This window comes from Podarcis bocagei (genome assembly GCF_964188305.1).
Source record: "Podarcis bocagei genome assembly, chromosome: 6".
Taxonomy (NCBI): domain Eukaryota; kingdom Metazoa; phylum Chordata; class Lepidosauria; order Squamata; family Lacertidae; genus Podarcis; species Podarcis bocagei.
Window position 1 is genome coordinate 57,092,306 of NC_138130.1, and position 21,286 is coordinate 57,113,591.

Below are 21,286 nucleotides of genomic sequence, written 5' to 3' on the forward strand. Positions count from 1 at the left end.
AAATGGTAGACTGTTAGAGTAAAGCAGCTGGCTTGGCCAAGGATGGCAAGCATTGCCACACACAGACAAGAATAATTCAAATTATTAAATGTTAAGCTTTTGTTACAGAAAGAGGCCAGGCAGATGTGTGGCTCTTGGGAATCAAAAAGGGGGGGGGGGAGCTACATGTCACAAATGACTTGTTTGGAGTTCTTCTGCCTCAATTCAATGAAGAAGCTTCCTGCCTAACCACGATGCAAGCACCATATGGCTCCTTCTGTGGAAAGCCTGGGCTGAGAGATGTTTGGCATGTGGGGGCCAGGTGGTCTTTGAGCTCCACTGCTGAGCCTCTTGGATTTGCCATTCGGAAGGTCGGCAGTTCAAATCCCCGCGATGAGCTCCCGTTGCTGTGTCGCAGCTCTTGCCAACCTAGCAGTTCGAAAGCACGGCTGTGCAAGTAGATAAATAGGTACCGCTCCGGCGGGAAGGTAAACGCCGTTTCCATGCACTCTGGCTTCTATCACAGTGTTCCGTTGTGCCAGAAACGGTTTAGTCATGCTGGACACATGGCCCAGAAAGATGTCTATGGACAAACACCAGCTCCCTCGGCCTAAAAGTGAGATGAGCGCAACCCCATAGTCGCCTTTGATTAGACTTAGCCATCCAGGGGTCCTTTACTCCCCCCCCCCCACATCTGGAGCCAACATTTTGTCCAAGCACAGCTTTCAAGGGGGAGCTGGCAGAGACCCTTCAGTCTAGTATTTGGGGGGACGTCATTGAGTCTTTGCAACTCAGGTGTAGCTGAAATTACTGGATTTCCCCCACCCTGTATTTTAGGTTATTTAAGTCAGCAGGACAGAAAAGCAGAACTGTTGCCCTCATGGTTTGTTGTTTATTTTTGCTTCTTGCTTTGTTACTAGCGGTTTGCTTCTCCTTTCTGGAGCATGACAAGAGGCTGAAACAGCCTTTCTGCAACCAGGTCCCTTCCACATGTTTTGGCCATCAACTTCTGTCAGCCCCAGTGAGCATAGCTAGGGACAGGCTGGGTTTAAAAGGTTCTTGTGAAAGAGGAGCATCGAGGCTGAGTCGCAATCGCTTTCATGCAAGTGGCCAAAAATGAGTGAGTTGTTTGCTATGGCAACCAAATTTGTTTCAGTGTGTGCCTCTCTCTCTCCCGCCCCCCCGCCCCCAATGCTCTGGAGCCCCAGTGTGACCAAGAAACCTAAGAGCAAAGTGCTGTTTTGCCCCCTCTCTCATCTTTCTTTCTGTTTATAGTTGAGTGTCTAGAGGACGTTACCATCTTGAATAGTGTTAAGTGTCTGTGAGGGAATATTTCCAGATGCTTTGAGTTCCAGGCATCTTATCCCACGGCATAACTTGGCATTAGGAGACCGTCTCAGTTGACAAAGTGGCTTCTGAATGGAGCAGCTGAATGCTGAGGGGGAAGTGGGGGTGTGAGGACGCAAGACTGTAGAATAGAACAGTATAGTGGTTTTTTGTTTTTTGTTAAAGGGTTTTTGAGGGATCTCTCTCCCTTTATCTGTTAAAGCGATTTGAGTTGCCTCTGGGGAATGTTTGACCAGCCCTGGAATGCTGGTTCCTTTGAAATTTGGGCTTCAATCTCAGGGTAATGTTGTGTAACTTAATATTCCTTTATAATCGTATCGACATAAGAACATGGCAGAGAGCTGCTTACAGATTTTCGAAAACCTTTTAGTGCTATGATCGTTTTAAATGAACTCCTTTATTACGAATACTGTGAACATAATGCAGCCATTGATTCCTTTGCTGCTGCAATGCATTCCTCAATTTTGCCGGTGCTACTGTCCGTCAGGTGGAGGGCTCAGAAACTGGCGAAAGGTCCAAAGCTATTAGAGCTGCTTCGACAGGGCATGTAGGGAGATTTGTCGTCTTCTTACCTGGGAGGCAGATAAAGAGAGCAAAGAGAGTAATAAAGCATTTGCCCCAGATGTGCATTGCTGGAAACTTGTTATTTGATGTTATTTGGAAGCATGTTTTTAATAAATGCCCTCCACTGGAAGCAGAACTGCGCTTTGCAGGGGGAAACAAATACATAACGTGACCATATGGCTGGTTTGCACAGCTTTGTTTTGTTACCTACCAATGCCTCAAGGTGCCATTTTATTTGAAAGCTGCAGCGTTGAAAGAAAAGTCCCCTGCAGTTTATGCACCTGCTCAGCTCTTAGCAGTCAGGCATCTTCCTTTTTTTTTTTTTTTGGCATTTTCAGGTCAGATGCAGAGCTAGCAAAGACTGTGTTTCTCTTCTGCTCCCCCCATCTCCCCCCTCCCCAAGCTCTTAACTCACATATAAATTCTCCTGGTGGTAAAATTACATTCCACTCCTTGTATGTACAATTGCTGCTTTCCCAAACTTAATAACTGCTCTTGAGTAGATTCCTCCTCCAGAAGAAAAAGGTTTCGGTGTTGTTACAGATGGTGCAGACCGGTAATTAGATGGTGTTATCTTGAAGAGGGAGAAAAATACAATTTGTAAGTCAGTGCTAATTATGTTTATAGGAAATACATGCATATATATATCCTATATATGCACTGATTCTTTATGTTCTGGCATTTTAAATTTTGGCATCCAAGAATGCTCTCTGCTTCTTAAAATCAGAAATAAGCACAGTCTAATCTGAGAGCAATTTAGCTATTCTCCAGCCCATCCACCCCCCACCCCCCACCTCTTATCCTGGCTCCTGCAGTGATGTAGGTGGAGCAGAAGGTGCTGTGGTGAAATGTGTTTGCTTTATTTATATAAGAGTATTTACATGACACCATTTATATGAGGCAACATCAACGTTGTTTACAGAAATAAAACATCATTTAAAAATAGTACAAGACGATCACTAGAACGGCTTTTTAAAATGAAACGAAGTGTTTCCTTAGGGAGAGGTGCCTTGTCAGTCTGGCTTGTTATGTACAGTCCCATTGAAATGATTGCGACAGGTTAGCCCATGGCTAAGCTAAGTTTGATTCCTGAGCAGAGCAATCGTGTGGGACTGGCGAGAACTGGTTTGGTTCCACTGCTGCGTGCCAAGCTCTGTTGGCTCCCTCTGGCCAGAGTGGAAGGTGCAATGGCAGCTCCATGCTGGTGTAGCTAAAGGGCCTGGAGATTGGGATCCACAACCCAGAGACGCCCCATTCTCTACCACTGGCAGGCAAACTGTCTGCATTAGCTTTCCATCCACCTGGTCACAGATCAGACCTTTGCTGCAGCCGAGTCCCATCCCCCCCCCATTGCACTTCTGGTGCAGTCCAGCAGAAAGGCACCCTATTCACCCCCCTTCCCCAGTCATCAGCATGGCAGAGAGGGGCATTGTTGCACACTTAGCCTGAATCCAACGCGTATGTAATTTTCTGCCCTGAGTGATAATTATTTAGGGCTTTGGTCCCAGTGCATATATCACATTTCAGTTGTTCATTATTGAATAGGGGAAGTGTATTCACATAAACGAAGAGATTCCAGCGTTCAGTTCACATAGAGCCATTTATTCAGCTGTTTTTAAGCAGGGGCTGTGCTCTCACAGTTAAGTGTGCGTTGGAAAAGAGATGTTTGTTGCTTTGTGGCTAAGATAACAGGTTCTCGGTTTAGCAGTTTCTGGATGGGTGTCTCAGTGATATCTTTGGGTGTGCAGTCTTCGGTCTCCCTTTGTGCTTTCATTGAATTCTGAACTCAGCGAGTCAGGGCATAGCTGAGGTAATAGCAGGGTGTTATTTTCATAGCCATTTATCCTGTGTGGAAAACTAGTGTGCTAAGAATGCTGCTCCCCTGCGTCTGGTCATGCCATTCCCTGTCATGTCACTTAGGTCCTGTATTAGTTTCTTCGCCCTGCGCCGTATCCGTAGATAGATATGATTTCTGTACTCCCTCCGAAAATACCCCTTCCATCAGTGAGAATACAAGATGTGTGAAATGGTTTTAAAACTTCAATGTTGAATTCACTTTGACAACCGATGCATAAGTTATAATGTGCAGACTGTACTTCTGAAGTGACTGAATACCTACCAAAATCCACAGTCTTGTGGAATGACTTGGCAGGCATACAAGAGTGACTTAATATTGCATTGTAGGAGGTGAATTCTTAGAACAGCGTCTATGCTTGGACAGCCGCATGGGTTCTCCATCTGTCTTGAGACAGCTGACAAGGGAAAGTGTCGGAATTCTTTGATTTCCCTTGTTTTGATCCTATTTTGACTTGAATATTATTGTGTGCTATGTTTTATGCAGAACAAAGGTAGGTCACCTCTCAAAACTAAGTGTTTGCATGTAGAAGATCAGCAGTTATACATGTTTAAAACAGACGGTAAAAGAAAATTTGGAAATACATTACACTCACAGTTTCCTTTTATTGGCTAATATCAACCACAATTTGTGGGGCAGTTTGCACAGTGATATTCAAATCTTGCAGTACACACTGCCCACCAGGGATTTAATATTTAGGAATTTGAATCCAGCTCAGTGCATCTCAATGGACACTTGTTCTTTTGATGTCTAATTTCTTCAGGAGCATATTGGTACTAAAGACAAATGGGCATTTCCTGTTCTCAGAGGTAGGGATGAAGAGGATAGAGGTAACCAGTGCTTATTTTCGGGGGGGGGGAGAAACTCAGGGGTACGCATACCCCTAAACATATTGTGAATCTAAGTTTGGCCTCATTGTGGGAGGGACAGTATTTCAATATGAGTAGGAAAATAAGAGTAGCCCTAAACATTTTTTTTTAAAAGAAAAAAAGTACTGGAGGTAACAAGTATTATCTACTTGTTTATTGGGGGGGGCAGGGTGCTATAACAGACATAATGCCATACAATTGATGAAAACTTTGTAGTTTAGGCAAAACAGAAGAGTTGCCAGCTAAAAATGCCATAAAACTGCTTAGAGCTGTGACCTTACATTCCCATTGCCAGAAGCAATCTTGGCTTTCTGGCAAATTATGAATTGGGAAACATTTTTGAAAATGCTCCAGTAGTCCTAACTTGATTGGGATCTGATTTAGCATGTTTATTTGACAGAACTTTGCAGGGTGGAACAACTGCCAGCAGGGCCTCCTCTGTATCAGCACCTTGGGGGGGTGAGGTGCTCCTTCAGTTATTTGTGGTCCAAGTTGTTTAGGAATTTGTCGGTGTGAATTGATGCAGGCTGCGGTTATAAAGACAGTGTTTAATGTCATCTGTTTAATCTAGTCCGGTAATGCAGAATAACTCACAATGCCTCTTTTCAGCAAGGCAACTCTGTGCTGAACCGTTGCATTTATAGTATTTTTCTATGGCTTCTGTGTTCCATGCTGGGAAGCTTGCAGACCTCTTGGTGAACTCTGCATGGCTGTGTCCATATCAGATGTTGAGTTGTGTGATATTCTACTACTCACATCCTGTAGCTTGTTCCAAATATTTTGATGCCCATTTGATACCGGTAGGTTTAGCAGCTGCTCTCGTTAGTTTTGTTTGTGATAGATTACATTGAAAACTTGAAGTGGCGTGCAGTTTTCACAGAGGTGTTTTTTTTCCTCTCTTCCTCCTTCCCCCATGCAGCATGCTTAGACATACTAGATTTGATCAGCACTTTAAAAAACAAAAAAGAGCGTACTGTGTTACTTTGAGCTTTCAGCTTATGAATAGCATATTCCTGTGTTAAATTAAGTGAATAGCTGAGTCCACAATTCACACACTGTCACTGGAGGAGTTTCATTATTTCAAAGCCGTTTTGCATATACACAACAAAAGGAGACTTGCTTATTATATTTTGCCATTCTGTGAGTGAAGTTTGCTTTCTGCCTTTCCATTACTTTGTTAAGAACGTAACCAGCATGAATCCCCTCCCCCCCAGCTCTGACCATGTCTCTGACTACTGAAAACCAAGGCCAATGAAAGGCCATTGTCTGAAATAGTTCTGGTTTTAAGCAGTCAAGTGTGAGGCAGGAGGAGGTAGGCAGAATGGGCTCACCTGTCCAAATAGTTCATCTCCCCGCTCCCAAGTCATCCAAGTTAGAATGGAAAATTCTCAGTGGGTCACTAATGGCTTTGATTGCAGCAAGGATACAAACTTATAAACCTGCTGTCTTACACTGAATCAAACTATTGGTCCACCTATCTAAAAATTGTTACACTAGGGTTCCCCAAACTTGGGTCTCCAGCTGTTTTTGGACTACAGTTCCGATCTTCCCTGACACCTGTTCCTGCTAGCTAGAGATGATGGGAGTTGTAGTCCAACAACAGCTGGTGACCGAAGTTTAGGAAACCCTGGCTTACACTGCCTGGAAGTGGTTCTTTAGGGTCTCAGGTGGAGATCTTTGCCAGCCTTGCTGCCTGAGGTTGTTTTTTTTGGGTGTTTTTTTTGGGGGGGGTTGAGCAGGGGTTACAAACCGGTGGCCCTCCAGATGTTGTTGGACTCCAACTCTGTTAGCCCCTGCCAGCACAGGATGATAAGAGCTCAACATCTGGTTAAGGTAAAGGTAAAGGGACCCCTGACCATTAGGTCCAGTCGTGACCGACTCTGGGGTTGCGGCGCTCATCTCGCTTTATTGGCCGAGGGAGCCGGCGTACAGCTTCCGGGTCATGTGGCCAGCATGACTAAGCCGCTTCTGGCGAACCAGAGCAGCGCACAGAAACGCCGTTTACCTTCCCGTTGGAGCGGCACCTATTTATCTACTTGCACTTTGACATGCTTTTGAACTGCTAGGTTGGCAGGAGCAGGGACCGAGAAACGGGAGCTCACCCTGTCACGGGGATTCGAACCGCCGACCTTCTGATCGGCAAGTCCTAGGCTCTGTGGTTTAACCCACAGCGCCACCTGCGTCCCTTTTAACATCTGGTTAGCCTGCTTTAAATACTGGGTTTGAAACCAAGCAGAGCCTATGTTATCCTTCTATTTGAGCTATGAACTCTAGAAGCATGCCAGGCTGTAAAATGACCAGGAAGAACCTTTACTGTATTCTCTCCTTTATAAGTTAAATTGAAGTGGAATTTTGGGTACTAGTCACTCATCTGAACTAACTAATATTGTACTGTATTGTGACTTTTTTAAGTCTCTTCAGTGGTCTTTGAGAAAGATAGGACAATAGAGAAGCTGAAAGGGCCTCTTACTTCCCTCTGGAAACAGTAGGCGTATTGTGGCTGAGGAAATATTTTGTTTCACTCAGTCTCACTCTCGAAAGCAGCAGAACTGAATTGCAGTAGTAAAATGTCTCCAGAATGCATCCATGTAATCTGGCATGTTGGTGGAAGGTGGGGAAAACTTGTATTACTTTTCAAAACAAGTCTCCCATCCCCACTTTGAAAAAGAAAAATGAGAGTAAAAGGACTCGACAGCAATCCCCGCCCTCCAATATTGGCTAGCTAATATTTTGGAAGTTTCAAAGCTTTGTCTTTAATGTAAATAAAAGAAAAATTAGTTAAGACTTTACATTGGAGAGGAAGACTTCAAACTGTGTTGCCAAAAATGAATGGAAAAAGGAGAGGAAATGAAAACAAATGTACCTAGGTTTTGTTTTGTAGCTGCCTTGTTTCTGTTTACTTATTATATATACATTACATGCTGTTTTTCAGCTAACTCAATGTATCTTTATTTTAAAATTTAAGAACAATACTGTTGTCAAAGACCTGCAGTATGTCCAACAAACGTACGTTGTCATTTTTTCATTTTGTTTCAATATTATGATTTTTAATCTGGTGAAATAAACTGAAAATAACCTTATTTGCTTAGGCCCTCTGCTAACAAGGGACAATTGATTTTGCTATCAGTGCAGTACAGAGATTTCTAAAATGCCAGGAAGTTTGCATCTGTTGGCGTGGGTTTCCTGGTAAATTTAATGGGTAATTTTGAGGTTGCATCAGAAAATATTTCAGTGCACTAGGACAGGAGTGGGAATCCTTTGGCCTGCCAGAATCATAATTGTAGAGTTGGAAGGGATCCAAGGGTCATCTAGTCCAACCGCCTACAATGCAGGAATTTCAGCTAAAGCATCCGTGCCAGTTGGCCGTCTGCTTAAAAACCTCCAATGAAGGAGAGTCCACCACCTTCCGAGGGAGTCCGTTCCACTGTTGAGCAGCTCTAACTGTTAAAAAGTTCTTCATGCTGTTTAGTTGGAATCTCCATTCTTGTTTCTTGAATCTGTTGGTTCGGGTCCTAGCCTCTGGAGCAGGAAAAGAAACAAGTTTCCATGTGGCAGTCCTTGAGCTATTTGAAGATGGCTATCATATCTCCTCTCACTCTCCTCTTTTCTTGGCTAAACGTACCCAAACTATAATTGAACTACAACTCCCATCAGCCCCAGCAAGCATGTACTATGTCTTGGCTGATGGGAGCAGTAGTTCAGCAACATCTGTGGGAAACAGATTGGATCCCCACCCATGATAGTCATGTAGCTTTTCTTTAAACTTTCATTTAGTGAACAAAACAAAAGGCTTTGAAACCGCAAGGTCGCCTAATGTTCTTTTTAAAGCAGTTGAACGGGATTCCTAATTTGATTGAAGCAGTGGTGCTTGGGGAGGAATAGCTTAATATGCCACACTATTTTTCATGATACAAATTGTAGGTGGCTAATCTGTGGCTGCTCACATCTTGAACAGAGCAGGTGAAGATTACTTAGATAGGAATTCTGTACACCTTGACCCAAGAGTAAGTTCTGTTGAACTCAGTGGGGCTTGCTTTTGAGTAGACATGTATAGGCTTGCAGTGTGGGTAATTTTATTTTCCTTTTAGCAAACAATGATGAAAGAACAGCAGTTAGACAGAAGAGTCCAGGGAAAGGATGAGGATTTTAGGAAGTTTTTGATGCTGAAAGGGAGAAGCTAATGGTGGATAGAGGAAGATGAGCTCATGTTACTACGCATCATTTCATATTTGTAATAATTTTGGTAAACACACTTTGCTGCAACTTTGTTAATAAATTCAGAAATGTTTATCTGAGTGCTTATTTTTTTATGGAATTGTTGCATGCCATGTGCTTTAATGTAAAGGAAGATGTATCTTTGTTCAAACGTCACCAAGAAAAGGAGTTGAATTGAAAATAAGGATGTTATTGCAGGGATAGTCAATCTGAAGATTGTAAGTAAAACAATCAGGGATTAGAGAGAATTCAGTATTATAGGTGTGGGGAGCCTGTGGCCCTTTAGGCAATGCTGGACTACAAATCACATCATCCCTGACCATGGGCCATGCTGGCTTTGGTTGATGGGAGTTGTAGTCTAACACCACCTGGAGGGATACACTCCTCCCGCCATACTGGAGGCAATACTCTGACCTGAGGAAACAAAGTGTGTTTGTTTTTGTATTCACTTGTTCTGAATTTTTAAAAAATGAATGTATGAAAGGTGACGTTTTCTCTTTTTTGTAACAGCAGCCTTAAGCAGTTGGGGCAGAGGGAAGAGGAACTGTAGATTTATTTTTCTACCCTCAATCTCTCTCTCTCTCCTTCACATCAGTTTGAAGAATTTGTGCTTTTATATGACCGTTATTGCAAACTGTCATTCTGAGGAAGAACTGGTGCAGAATATCGTATCAACTTGTCTGTGCTTGAAATATTGGTATGTTGATAGTAAATGGTGTTATGGTGCTCCAGAGGGCTAGACTGTTTTGACAGTTTTCTTTTTGAATGAAAAGAAGAAACGTATTAAGTCGATTTAAGTGAGTAATTTGCCCAATGCATGTCTTGGCAATTAAAATGAAGTCTAAACAAGCGATGAACCTTATAATATGAAAAGAATGTTTTTATAAGCAGCACAACTGGGTCATGATCTTCCCCATTTTGGTTTTACTTTGTCAGTTTTACCTTGTATGTTTTGGGCTACAATTCCCATCTCTCCTGACCAAGGGGCACAGTTGCTGAGATCGATAGGGGTTGGAGAAGGGTTCCCTATCTAGTACAGTGGTACCTCGGGTTACATACGCTTCAGGTTACATACAATTCGGGTTACACACTCCGCTAACCCAGAAATAGTGCTTCAGGTTAAGAACTTTGCTTCAGGATAAGAACAGAAATCGGGCTCCAGCACCGCGGCAGTAGCAGGAGGCCCCATTAGCTAAAGTGGTGCTTCAGGTTAAGAACTGACCTCTGGAACGAATTAAGTACTTAACCCAAGGTACCACTGTAATAAAATATCCTCCAGTCATGAGTATTGCTTGGATTTGAAATGAAAATAGTATTTAGTGCTTTACTTTAAGACCCTTCCTATTTTGTCTACTTGGAGGTTCTTGCCAGACAACAGTGGCTGATCTACAATCTTGTGCATGTTTACTTAGAAGTAAGTTGCACTGTGATCAATGGGGCTTATTCCTAGTAAGTATGTATAGGATCACATCCATTTTCTGCAAGTTGTGTTGACTAAATACCCATCTTATAAAGGACATTATACCTTCTCATATTAAATTTCTAATTATTCTGAATGTGACAGGCTCACAGTATGCATGTTGAGAAATTCATTTTCCTATATTTACTACACTCCGCCTTTCTTCTGCCATGGGACCAAAGGTTGCATACATATGGTTCCCACCCTTTTATGACAGCTAGTGATATACAGAGGTTGGAGACCTGCATCTTATTTCTGTTCACTTGAGGGTCCCTTCAGAAGGGATAAATTAATACACATGCAAAACCTCTGTATAGTAACAATGTGTATATAGTTGCATCTCTCCCCCCCCCCCCAATTCTATTAATGAGATGACACGTCACTGCCAATTAAGAACAAATGTTAGGCGGAATGAACGAAAAGACACAGCCTCCAACCACATCTATTCTGCAACAAACCCCACTGAGTTCAGTGGGTTTAATTCCCTAACTCATGCTTTAGGATTTCAGCTTTGAGGTGCTACTATCACCACTCCTGGGCAAGCGAGAGAAATAAAGGTAAACTGTACACAGTTGTCAGGTCTATAAACGACCTTCTCATATAGTTTATGAAGAAATTACTGGCCATCAATTTTAGTTGCTTTGTGCTTTCACAAATGGAAGTAGGTAGAGGGAAGTTTTTAATGTTTGATCTTTTATCATGTTTTTAATATTCTGTTGGGAGCCACCCAGAGCGGCTGGGGAAACCCAGTCAGATGGGTGGCATACAAATGTTGTTGTTTTCATTTTCTCATTTTTGGAGAGTGCATACACACTTCGTTTCCACCTTATTCCAGACTAACAATGCCTCTTTGCTTCGTTCAGTTACTGTTGTGTATTATAATATCAATGTCCATGGTTGAGACAGTGAAAGATCAGGGAAAAAACATTTTTAGCTACAGCATGAAAAAGTAATTAAAAAGAGGGAATACTCGCCTGTGGTGATGCATATCTTTGAGTTCAGAATTCTCTAGCTAGTTTGTACATTGTAAAGTGTCTGTACAAACAGGTATACACTCAGTGTTCGCATTCAGACAAGCCTTCAAACACTCTTTTAGGGGATTGTGGTGATTGCTGAGCTCATGTGTTCCCCCTTTCCCCTTTCCTTCTTATTTCTCACATATGACTTAATTCCCCTTCTTGTTGAGCCCAAGCCACAGTTCACCATGATGTCCAAATTGACACGCTGTGTTTGAGTGATCCCCCCCCCCCAAAGCTGGAATGTAAAACAAGAACAAAACATGGTTTGCCTTCCTTACTGGGCTGGATGGCACAAATCTCTGTGTTGCTATATTTCAAACAGGATGTCAGGACTGGAGCCTTTTGCATGTGAATAGGAGGGGAGGGGAGGAGGCCATCTGTTAACAGGTTCTACATCCTTGGCTTAGAAAATCACCTGAAATGCAGCCTCTGTGATTTAGAGTTCAGTAATGTTTTGGACAGTTTTGCGTTGGCAATTTTTTTGATGTCCCAGAGAGTGATCTAATTTTGCTTGTTTATTTTATTTGTGTTTACTAAGCAAACCAATGAAGTTGAAACTGCCAAGCTCGCCTGATAGTGTGTTAGCAGTTGGCATACACTTATTGTTGCTAAAGAGCTCATGCAATGGATATTTTGTTCCTATGGAAAAATTCAGCACTGGAATTTTACCTGGGAAAGCGTTCTCTCCCCCATTGTTTGAATCTGTGCGGCGTTGGTGAGCTCCCATTGCTCTGCCTCAGCTTCTGCCAGCCTAGCAGTTCGGAAGCACACCAGGCCAAGTAGATAAATAGGTACTTCTGTGGTGGGAAGGTAAACAGCATTTCCATGTGCTCCATGCATTCATCACGGTGTCCCGTTGCACCAGAAGTAGTTTAGTCATGCTGGCCACGTGACCCGGAAATCTGTCTGTGGACAAACTCCGGCTCCCTTGGCCTGAAGTGCTGCACCCCATAGTTGCCTTTTGCTGGACTTAACCATCCTTGGGTCCTTTACCTTTTACCTTTTTTACCCTGATAGAGATGGAAACTTAGATTGCTCTTGAATGTGGAAAAGAATGTCTGATAACCTGAAATGAAATGGATGGATGGATTCAAAAGTGGCACGAGCCCCTCTGCTTACAGTTTCTCTCCACCAGCTCATCATTAGTGAGTGATGCTCTGGCTGCTGCACTCTTGCTGTGTGGTGTCATTAGGGTTTTTTGGAATTCTACATAATGAAACATGAACTGCTGGAGACAAAATGGACTAGACATTTCCTTCCTAGCTGATAGTGGAATTCATGACCCCTTTCGCAATGTGACTGCATCTCATTAGGTCCTAATAAGAAAACAAAAAAAGGGTATATATCGGGGAACTGTGGAGGGTTCTATTTATAATTTTGCTGCCAGAATGCCACAGCTGAACACTTTCACACAAATGAGCTGTGGTGTATGTATTATGCAGCTTTTCATGAACATATAAATCTCCTTCAAAAACAGCTTGTCATTAATCTCTGCTGTGAATCCTTTCCACCTGTCTGTCTTTGCTGTTCCAGCATATAATTGGGGGGGAAAACCAATGTGTGGTTAATGGCACTATCTCAGACAAGGCCCACTTCCTCCCTAAGTCTGCAATCCCATTTTCACTTTTCTGGGAAGAAGCCTCATTAAGAGGACTAACTTCTGAGTAGATGTGCATCAGATTACCTTGTCCTCACATGATGTCTCAGACTTGAGAAATAGTGGCTGAAATAGAAGTCTAACAAATAAGTGCCCTAGGGCAGGAATGTTGAAGGACAGGAATGAGAAAACTGTGACCCTCCAAACATTACTGGACTCCAACTTCCATTGGTCGTAACTACCATGTCCAGTGGCCAGAAATGAAGGGAATTGAAAAAAGGTGCCCTTTTTCTTCCTCCCTGGTCATAAAAAACCAAAGTGTTTTGCAGTGAGAGAACAAAAACATACAAGAAAAACCATATTTAAAAACTGAAAACAGACGTCAGTTAACCATGGTGGAAAGATGTATTCCTAATTGCCTGGTGAAATATAAAAGTTTAGTGCTAACATGCAGAATTGTTAAATTTTAATTATTGCTGACAATTCGGTGGTGTTGAAAAAGTAACTGAGCAAAATCCTCTAAAGTTAAGTACTCTTACATTGTTTTAATTTCAGTAGGAAACTTATGCCCATATGTTTAACATTCCCACTGAAACCAGTGATTCCTAAAAGGACTAAACTTTGCTTGGTTCATGCTCTGTTGTTTTAAAAAATAAAGGGAAATTAATCTAACCTCTTTATGATATATTTCTTTTAATTAAACCCCAATGGAAGAAAGCTGTACTCTGTAATAAAACAAAGTTAAACTTTTGCTTTCACGACTGCTACAAGATTATTGATCTTCACTTTGACAAGCTAATTCTCCTAAAGTTCTCTTCTTAAGCTTAATATTTTGTTCCTGGGAATATTCACTTGACTACTGGCAAAGGACCGTCTCTGTAATTTTATGCAAAGAGGGATAGACACCTAGTAATTTATTCCTGTCTTACACTTCTTCAGTAGAAAAAGGCAAGCTTTCTCTATTTTTCATTCAAGTTAGCGTGTGTCATGTTAGCTAGAAGTCTTCCGAGAAGAAATCTTAGCTTTGCTACTTTTTTTGTGCAAATTCCCAAGGTTCCGTTTCTATTCTTTGCTCTCTTTCAGGCTAACAATTCCAACTCTTGGAAATACTTTTTTCTCTTTCCTACACACCAAATGCTTCTTTTTTTCAAGCTATGTTTGGGTATTTCTAGTTCTGGAATTTGGGGGAGGTAGCTAGGATTGGGAGGGATGGAGGGATAGCATTTTGTAGGGGAAAGTGATTAAAGGGATTTCCCCCCCTCTTCTTAAAATAGTGGAACTTGGGGTTAACAGATGAAACTGATCGGCACAAATTTCAGGAAAAACAAAACAAAGGAAATACGTATTCACAATGTGGCCTGTTTGTACAATTATGCCAGGCTTTGTAAAGCCATGAATAAACATTGGGGTTGACAGGTCCTCCTGTTGCTCCTCTTCTCACCTTTCCTATAATGCTTAGAGAAAACTTGTATTAAACCAGAGTTCTCTGTTACGCCTGAACCAGGGAACTCTGACTTGGTACGAGCCAGTATCTTTCACTGAAGCCAGTGTGTGACAGGAAAGGGAAGGACAAGAACAGAGCATTCTGTTCCAAAGCTTGTTAATGGCTTCCTGATGCCTCGAATATTGTCCAAACCTTTTGTAATTTAATTTATGGACTTGAATGTCACAAGGTGTCATGGTGAACATTGGTTAGATTTCTTTTAAGGGGAGCTGGACAAATTCAGGGAAAAGGCATCCTTCAATAACTATTAGCCGTGATGGCTGTATGGAGCCTCCATGTTCCTAAGCAGTAATGTCACTGAATATCAGATGTTTGGGAACAGCAACAAGCAAGAGCTCTTGCCATCAGGTGGGCTTCGCATAGACTTCTGAATGACCAGTGTGAGTGACAGGGCTCTTGTAGATACACTGCTTGTCTCCAGATAGACAGACACTGCAATATGCAATTGATTGTATGTGCATGCCTGCGCATGATTGCATATTGTCTGCATGAGAAAAGGTTAGCATGAACCAGGCTGCACCCACAGAATGAACTGGCAGCCTGCCACATAAATATGACTGCAAACAATTCTATCTATATACCTTTGCTATCTCCCCCCCTCAATTTTAAAAATATATCTACCTATAAACTTTTAATCTGTCTGTCTGTCTATACGCATGTGACAGCCTCTATTATGGCTGCTGAATAAGGTAAAGGTAAAGGGACCCCGGCTGTAAGGTCCACTTGCAGACAACTCTGGGGTTGCGGCGCGCATCTCGCTTTATTGGCCGAGGGAGCCGGTGTACAGCTTCCAAGTCATGTGGCCAGCAGGACTAAGCCGCTTCTGGCGAACCAGAGCAGTGCACGGAAACAGCGTTTACCTTCCCACCGGAGCGGTACCTATTTATCTACTTGCACTTTGACGTGCTTTTGAACTGCTAGGTTGGCAGGAGCAGGGACCGAGCAACTGGAGCTCATCCCTGTCGCAGGGATTCAAATCGCCGACCTTCTGATCAGCAAGCCCTAGGCTCTGTGGTTTAGACCAGTGTTTCCCAAACGTTTTTGGGCAACGGCACACCTCTTTGCTGAAAAAAAATCTCGCGGCACACCACCATTGAAGCCCCGCCCCGTGACGTCAGCGCGCAGCGTCACGCCGGGAGGATTTCCCCTCCGGTCCCATGCCTTCGTTTGGGGCATCGCTCCGGCTGCTCCCTCTCCCGCCGCGCAGGAGCGATGCCTCTCTCTGGCTCTCCCTCCGCGCAGGCTGAGGGAGGGAGGGAGGTGCGCGTGTGACCCGTCTCTGCTGGGAGACCAAACCCAGCGAGGCAGAGTCGCGCGGAGGCGCCCAGGCAGCGCTGCCGGCTGCGAGGAGGAGCGCCAGGCAGCAGCAGGAGGCGCGGCCTCTCCTCGCCGCCGCCGCCCCGCCTCTCGCCGCCCGACTCGCCCGCCTCCCTCCAGGCATCTCGCGGCACACCAGCCGGTGTCTCACGGCACACTCGTGTGCCGCGGAACACCGGTTGGGAAACACTGGTTTAGACCACAGCGGCACCCACATCCTTCTAATACCCAAATGTTCACAATCAAATCCTGTTTGGCAGAAAGGCAAGGAAGTCCCAGTGATGCTTATTCTACTCATGTAAAAACACCAGGCAGGCCCACAAATAATCCAGAGATGCATTTTAAATCAAAGGACACATTCTACTCATGTGAAAAACACACCAATTCCCGGACCATCCACAGGCAGGATTAAGAAGGCGATTGGGCCAGATCCGGCCCCCGGGCCATAGTTTGCCTATCCATGATTTGGATTGTGTCTCTGTGTTGCTTTTCCCTTCCAGCTACAAGCAGTCAGATGAGGGAAATAGCCCCCAGCCATCTGCCACTGAATGGCCTGTCATGCGAATTGGTTTCTTTGTATATCTGTCAGCTAAATTGAGTTGCCATGTATCAAAGGACCTTTGAGCTACTGTGCTCTAAATTGTTTTGTTCCTTTAAACTAGCCTGTGCTTTGAAGTGCTCGTTTGTGTATCCCCTTCAGATAACTTTGCTTTCTAGCTACCCGGTTTGAGATTTCTGCCTTGAGGCACATGGTCACATCTCTAACTAGTGAGAGGATTTCTTCAATCCATTATATTCTTGTGTTTTCTTTTAAGTGTGAGGCTTTTGTGCTTACAGCAGATAACCTCTTTGTTATGCCTGCATGTTATGCCTGCATGTTTATAGTAGCTGTTTAAACATTAAATGCTGCTTTATGATCTCAGGTGAAACGAGGAGTCCACCATACTGCTACTGTGATTATTGTTGTTCACAACACTGTTGTTGTATGTGACACTACTCCTGATGAGAAACTTGTGTAACCCTTGGTGAGACTTGTGTAACCCTTGGTGAGAGAAACCAGTGTTTGTTTTAGGGTGTGGCTAAAACTGGTTTCTTGCCCACCACCATGGCTGCTGAACAAGGCACGGGCCCCTTCTCAGACCCAAAGGTTATTCATTAAATCTTGTTTAGCAGGAAAATATTAAATGCTGCCTGACAGAAAGATGGAAAAATGCTGGTGATGCTTATCACCAGATGGCCACTTCCCCGATCTGCAAAACTAACAGCCATCTTCCCCTCTCTCCACTTCCCTGAAAGTGTTTGCAGACTCTGGCAAATGTGACCTGGAAGATAATTGGCTGAAAGGTGCCATCTACCAGTCAAATGAACTGTGACATGAATGGGGACTGATCACCTATGCTACTCATGAGGAGACCAGAAACTGGCTTTAAAGTACAGTGGTACCTCGGGTTACATACGCTTCAGGTTACAGACTCCGCTAACCTAGAAATATTACTTCGGATTAAGAACTTTGCTTCAGGATGACAACAGAAATTGTGCTTCGGCGGTGCGGGGGCAGCAGGAGGCCTCATTAGCTAAATTGGTGCTTCAGGTTAAGAACAGTTTCAGGTTAAGAACGGACCTCCGGAACGAATTAAGTACTTAACCCTAGGTACCACTGTAGTAAGATCAGGATACAAAGACTTGAGCTAAAGAGCCCCTTTTATTTTCAATATTCTGCTTTGTCCCTTTGTTCTCTTCCTTGCCTTCTTTATTCCTAATAAACATTGCACAATTGAACAATTGAGTCTTGCATGCATTCTTGCCAAACTCACAATGCCCCCTGCATTGAGCCTCAGCCACTTGGTTAATAGAAATATAGGATTGCGGTTGATAGGAAAAAGCAGGTTGCTGTGATCTCTGGAAGAGACGACGTATAATTGTGGAGTTTGTAACCCCCACAGTAGCTTTTTTCAGGTAGAAGAGGGTTGATTGCTGAGCTATACAGGTTCAGCCCTATAATTTTGACTCTTTTCTGTTGAAGAAAAGAATTCTTAGCAGACAATAACTTTCTCTTAATGGGAACAAACAAAAGATCACCTGGTGCAGTGAAGATGGAAATGATCTGCCTTGCCTACCCCACCGGTCGGTGCATAATTTCGCCTTTCTTCAAAGAGTCATTGTCCCTCTTGGTTGGGTTTTTATTTTTTTGGGGTAGGTGGGTTGCCATGCAAGCTTTTTTTGGTGGTTTCCTTTTATATATGCTAACTCTAGCTTTCTGAGGTACGGTCATATTCAGTTCCTGTGGGCTTTACACCTTCTTGCTTCTTCAGCTGGTTTGAGGTAGTCAAGATGTACATCAGATGACAATTATTTTGTGGATGGAAACAGCATGGTGTGATTTGGAATGCATTTTTAAATGGGCGTATTTGGGTTGAAATGATTGACATAAGGGCATCTGGAGTGCTTTGTGTGCTAATTTGAAGCTCACTATGTTGTGGCAAGTTCTTTTGAAATCCCTGGGATTTACAGCTTGCAATGAATTTGTTGGAGGAAATTTGATTTGCCAGTTGGATCTTTTTAGGGCAAGTGCTGATACAGTCATACCTCGGGATAAATACGCTTCCGGTTGAGCGTTTTCGGGTTGCACTCCGTGGCGAGGCAGCAAAAAAAGTAAGCAGACACTTATTTGATTCAACCTTTTGCTCCTTACCCAGCCTGTGCCCTCCTTTGAAGCTGACAGGTTGCTTGGCATCCTTTGGCTCATCCATTGACACAACTGAACTGCATCTCTCTGGGCGTGGGGCATACCTTTTATTTGTAGCAATTGCACATCTTCAAATCTTACTAGAGTTAGGGGGTCGAAACATAAAGCAACTATTTTTCACATAATATTTTCAAGTTTGCTAAGATGTGTTTTTAAACCTTGTCCCACATCCTACACTAATACACATTGGATTTGCCCTAAGTGAGTGCTATTCCAAGGTGTGAGTGTGACTGTTTCTTATAATAGGACAGACATGCAAATTAATTCTGTTGTGTGCTTGGTTTTATCAAATGGCTTTGCAGGAAAACCTCTTCAAGGCTCTCTGATAAGCAGAATAAATTAATCGTGTGTGTGTGTGTGTGTGTGTGTGTGTGAGAGAGAGAGAGAGAGAGAGAGAGAGAGAGAGAGAGAGAGAGAGGCATTTTTAGTTTAGGTAAAAAGTATTGGTGGTTCAAGAAATTGTAAGCTGGTCTGTGAAATACTGTAGATAATGCAAGGAAGAGGCAAGTTAAGTCCCCCTCTTTTCTGCTCCTCAGCTTCCTCACATGTAAGAAATAATATGTGAGAGAGATAAAGGATGCATGGGGTGGGAAGCTTGGGAGAGGGGTTTAATATGGAGGGATTGGCAGGTTGGTGAGAGTGGAGTTAGCGGGGCATAAGCCCTTAGCAATTAAACAAGATCCACACTATCTAGTCACTTTTTAAAACAGCTTTTTATTATAAAAAGAGAAATTTACACTCATAAGAAACATAACAAGCTAAATGTATTTACAAACAAAATATAAGATCTTATAAAAACTGCAAGTATGATGTATTGGTATTTGATATAACCGTAATAAAACCCTAAACTAATATTGCAGCAAAGAAAAACACACATTAAGGCTTGATTTTTATATTGAGATGTGTTCTAAAAATTAATAAACACACATTTTCAATGGATCTGTCTGTTTTTCTTGATCAGCTGCTAGAAAAACAAGTTAGTTGGATTAACAATGTAGCATCCCATATTTTTTCCCTAGCCAGTCTACACTTGTGGGAATTTGTGGGGATACTTAGTCTTGTAATCCACGTGGTAGTACTTCTGATGATTCAGAGATGTGTAAAGTTTCTTGGTTAAAGAAAGTTATCTTTAGAAGTGATGGATGACACATGCTGAGGGATTACGTGCACGAAACCAAACAATACTGAGGCTTCAGAAAGCCCCAGAATATGCATAAAATTGCATCCGTGTTTATTTAAAGTTGCATGACTTAATGCTATGGCTTTCAACCAAATGGTTTACCATTTGCAAACTTCCTGTTTCACCACTGCCACCATAAGCCCATGCCCTACTTTTTAAAAAAACAACAACCAAGAAACCCACACCCCTGGTTGTTACTGCTGCTGTTTCTTCCTCCCAACCACCTGGCTCTGAATTAAACTAGGGGTTACAAAACTTGGAGATACCTGAATAAACCCACTTCCCCAAAACATTTGGCAATGCTTGATAGATTCTTTTATAGACATACTGTATACCATGGGTGGTCACACAGGGAGGAAGTAATCACCCATTTGCATCTCTCTGTGGGTGCTTAGAAATGGAGGGCGTGGCCATGCTCAGTCTCAGAAGACAGGTTGACTGCATGAGAAAGCTTCAAGTACCTACTGCAGGGAAGGGGGAACCTGTGACCCTTCAGATGCTATTGGATTCCAGCTTCCATCAGCACCAAGCAGCATGATGAGTGGCAGGGGATTATGGAAGGTGTAATCCAGCAACATAATAATAATAATAATAATAATAATAATAATAATAATAATAATAATAGTAATTATTATTATTATTATTATTATTATTATTATTATTATTATTATTATTTATATCCTGCCCTCCCCAGCCGAAGCCGGGCTCAGGGCGGCTAACAACAATCAAATAATCCAACAATCAAATAGTCACACAATCTAAAAATATTTCATTATAAAAATTAATTAAATCAAATTGATGGCAACCAATTAAGCAAAATTCTGTGCAAGGTTGCCAGAGGAGGGAGTCAGGCTGCGCCCTGACCAAAGGCCTGGCGGAACAACTCTGTCTTGCAAGCCCTGCGGAAAGATGTCAGGTCCCGCAGGGCCCTCGTCTCTTGTGACAGAGCATTCCACCAGATAGGAGCCGCAGCCGAGAAGGCCCTGGCTCTAGTTGAGGCCAGCCTAACCTCTCTGAGGCCTGGGACCTTGAGGATGTTCTTATTTGCAGACCGTAGGTTTCTCTGTGGGGCATACCAGGAGAGGCGGTCCCGTAGGTACGAGGGTCCTAGGCCGTATAGGGCTTTAAAGGTTAAAACCAGCACCTTAAACCTTATCCTGTACTCCACCGGGAGCCAGTGCAGCTGGTATAATACCGGATGAATGTGATCTCGCAGCGAAGACCCCATAAGGAGTCTCGCCGCAGCATTCTGCACCCGCTGGAGTTTCTGGGTCAGTCTCAAGGGCAGCCCCACGTAGAGCGAGTTACAATAATCCAGTCTGGAGGTGACCGTCGCATGGATCACAGTGGCTGTGGAAGGTCACAAATATTCTTCTGAGGAACTTTGCTTGAGAACTCTTATCTTGGGGGCACTGGGATCCAGAATGGACTAGGTGCAAACAAAGTGGTAAGTAGGATGATGTAGAAGGTCACAGGGTCAATCCCTAACATCTCCAGGTAGGGCTGGGAGAGAACTCTGGTCTGAAACCCTGGAGAGTAGCTGCTAGTCAGTGTGTAAACTGGTGGTCTGCCTTTGTATAAGGGGGCTTTCTATGTTTCTGTGACTGCTATATGCCGTGTTTGTCTAGTGACCCT

General features: G+C 43.2%; 1 protein-coding gene and 1 long non-coding RNA gene across 6 annotated transcripts in view; one reads left to right on the forward strand and one right to left on the reverse strand.

The window, feature by feature from the left end:
* APP (amyloid beta precursor protein) overlaps nt 1–21,286 on the forward strand; it is a 147,980-nt gene that overhangs the window by 11,648 nt on the left and 115,046 nt on the right. The gene's annotated exons all lie outside the window — the stretch shown is intronic.
* Nucleotides 1,492–9,413, reverse strand: LOC308590060. 2 transcript variants are annotated; one of them, XR_014009660.1, is made up of 3 exons: nt 8,018–9,413; nt 2,306–2,464; nt 1,492–1,898 (listed from the first exon to the last, which is right to left on the reverse strand). It is a non-coding gene; the product is annotated as an uncharacterized lncRNA (long non-coding RNA). The 2 variants fall into 2 exon arrangements; XR_014009661.1 differs by having other exon boundaries at nt 7,691–9,413.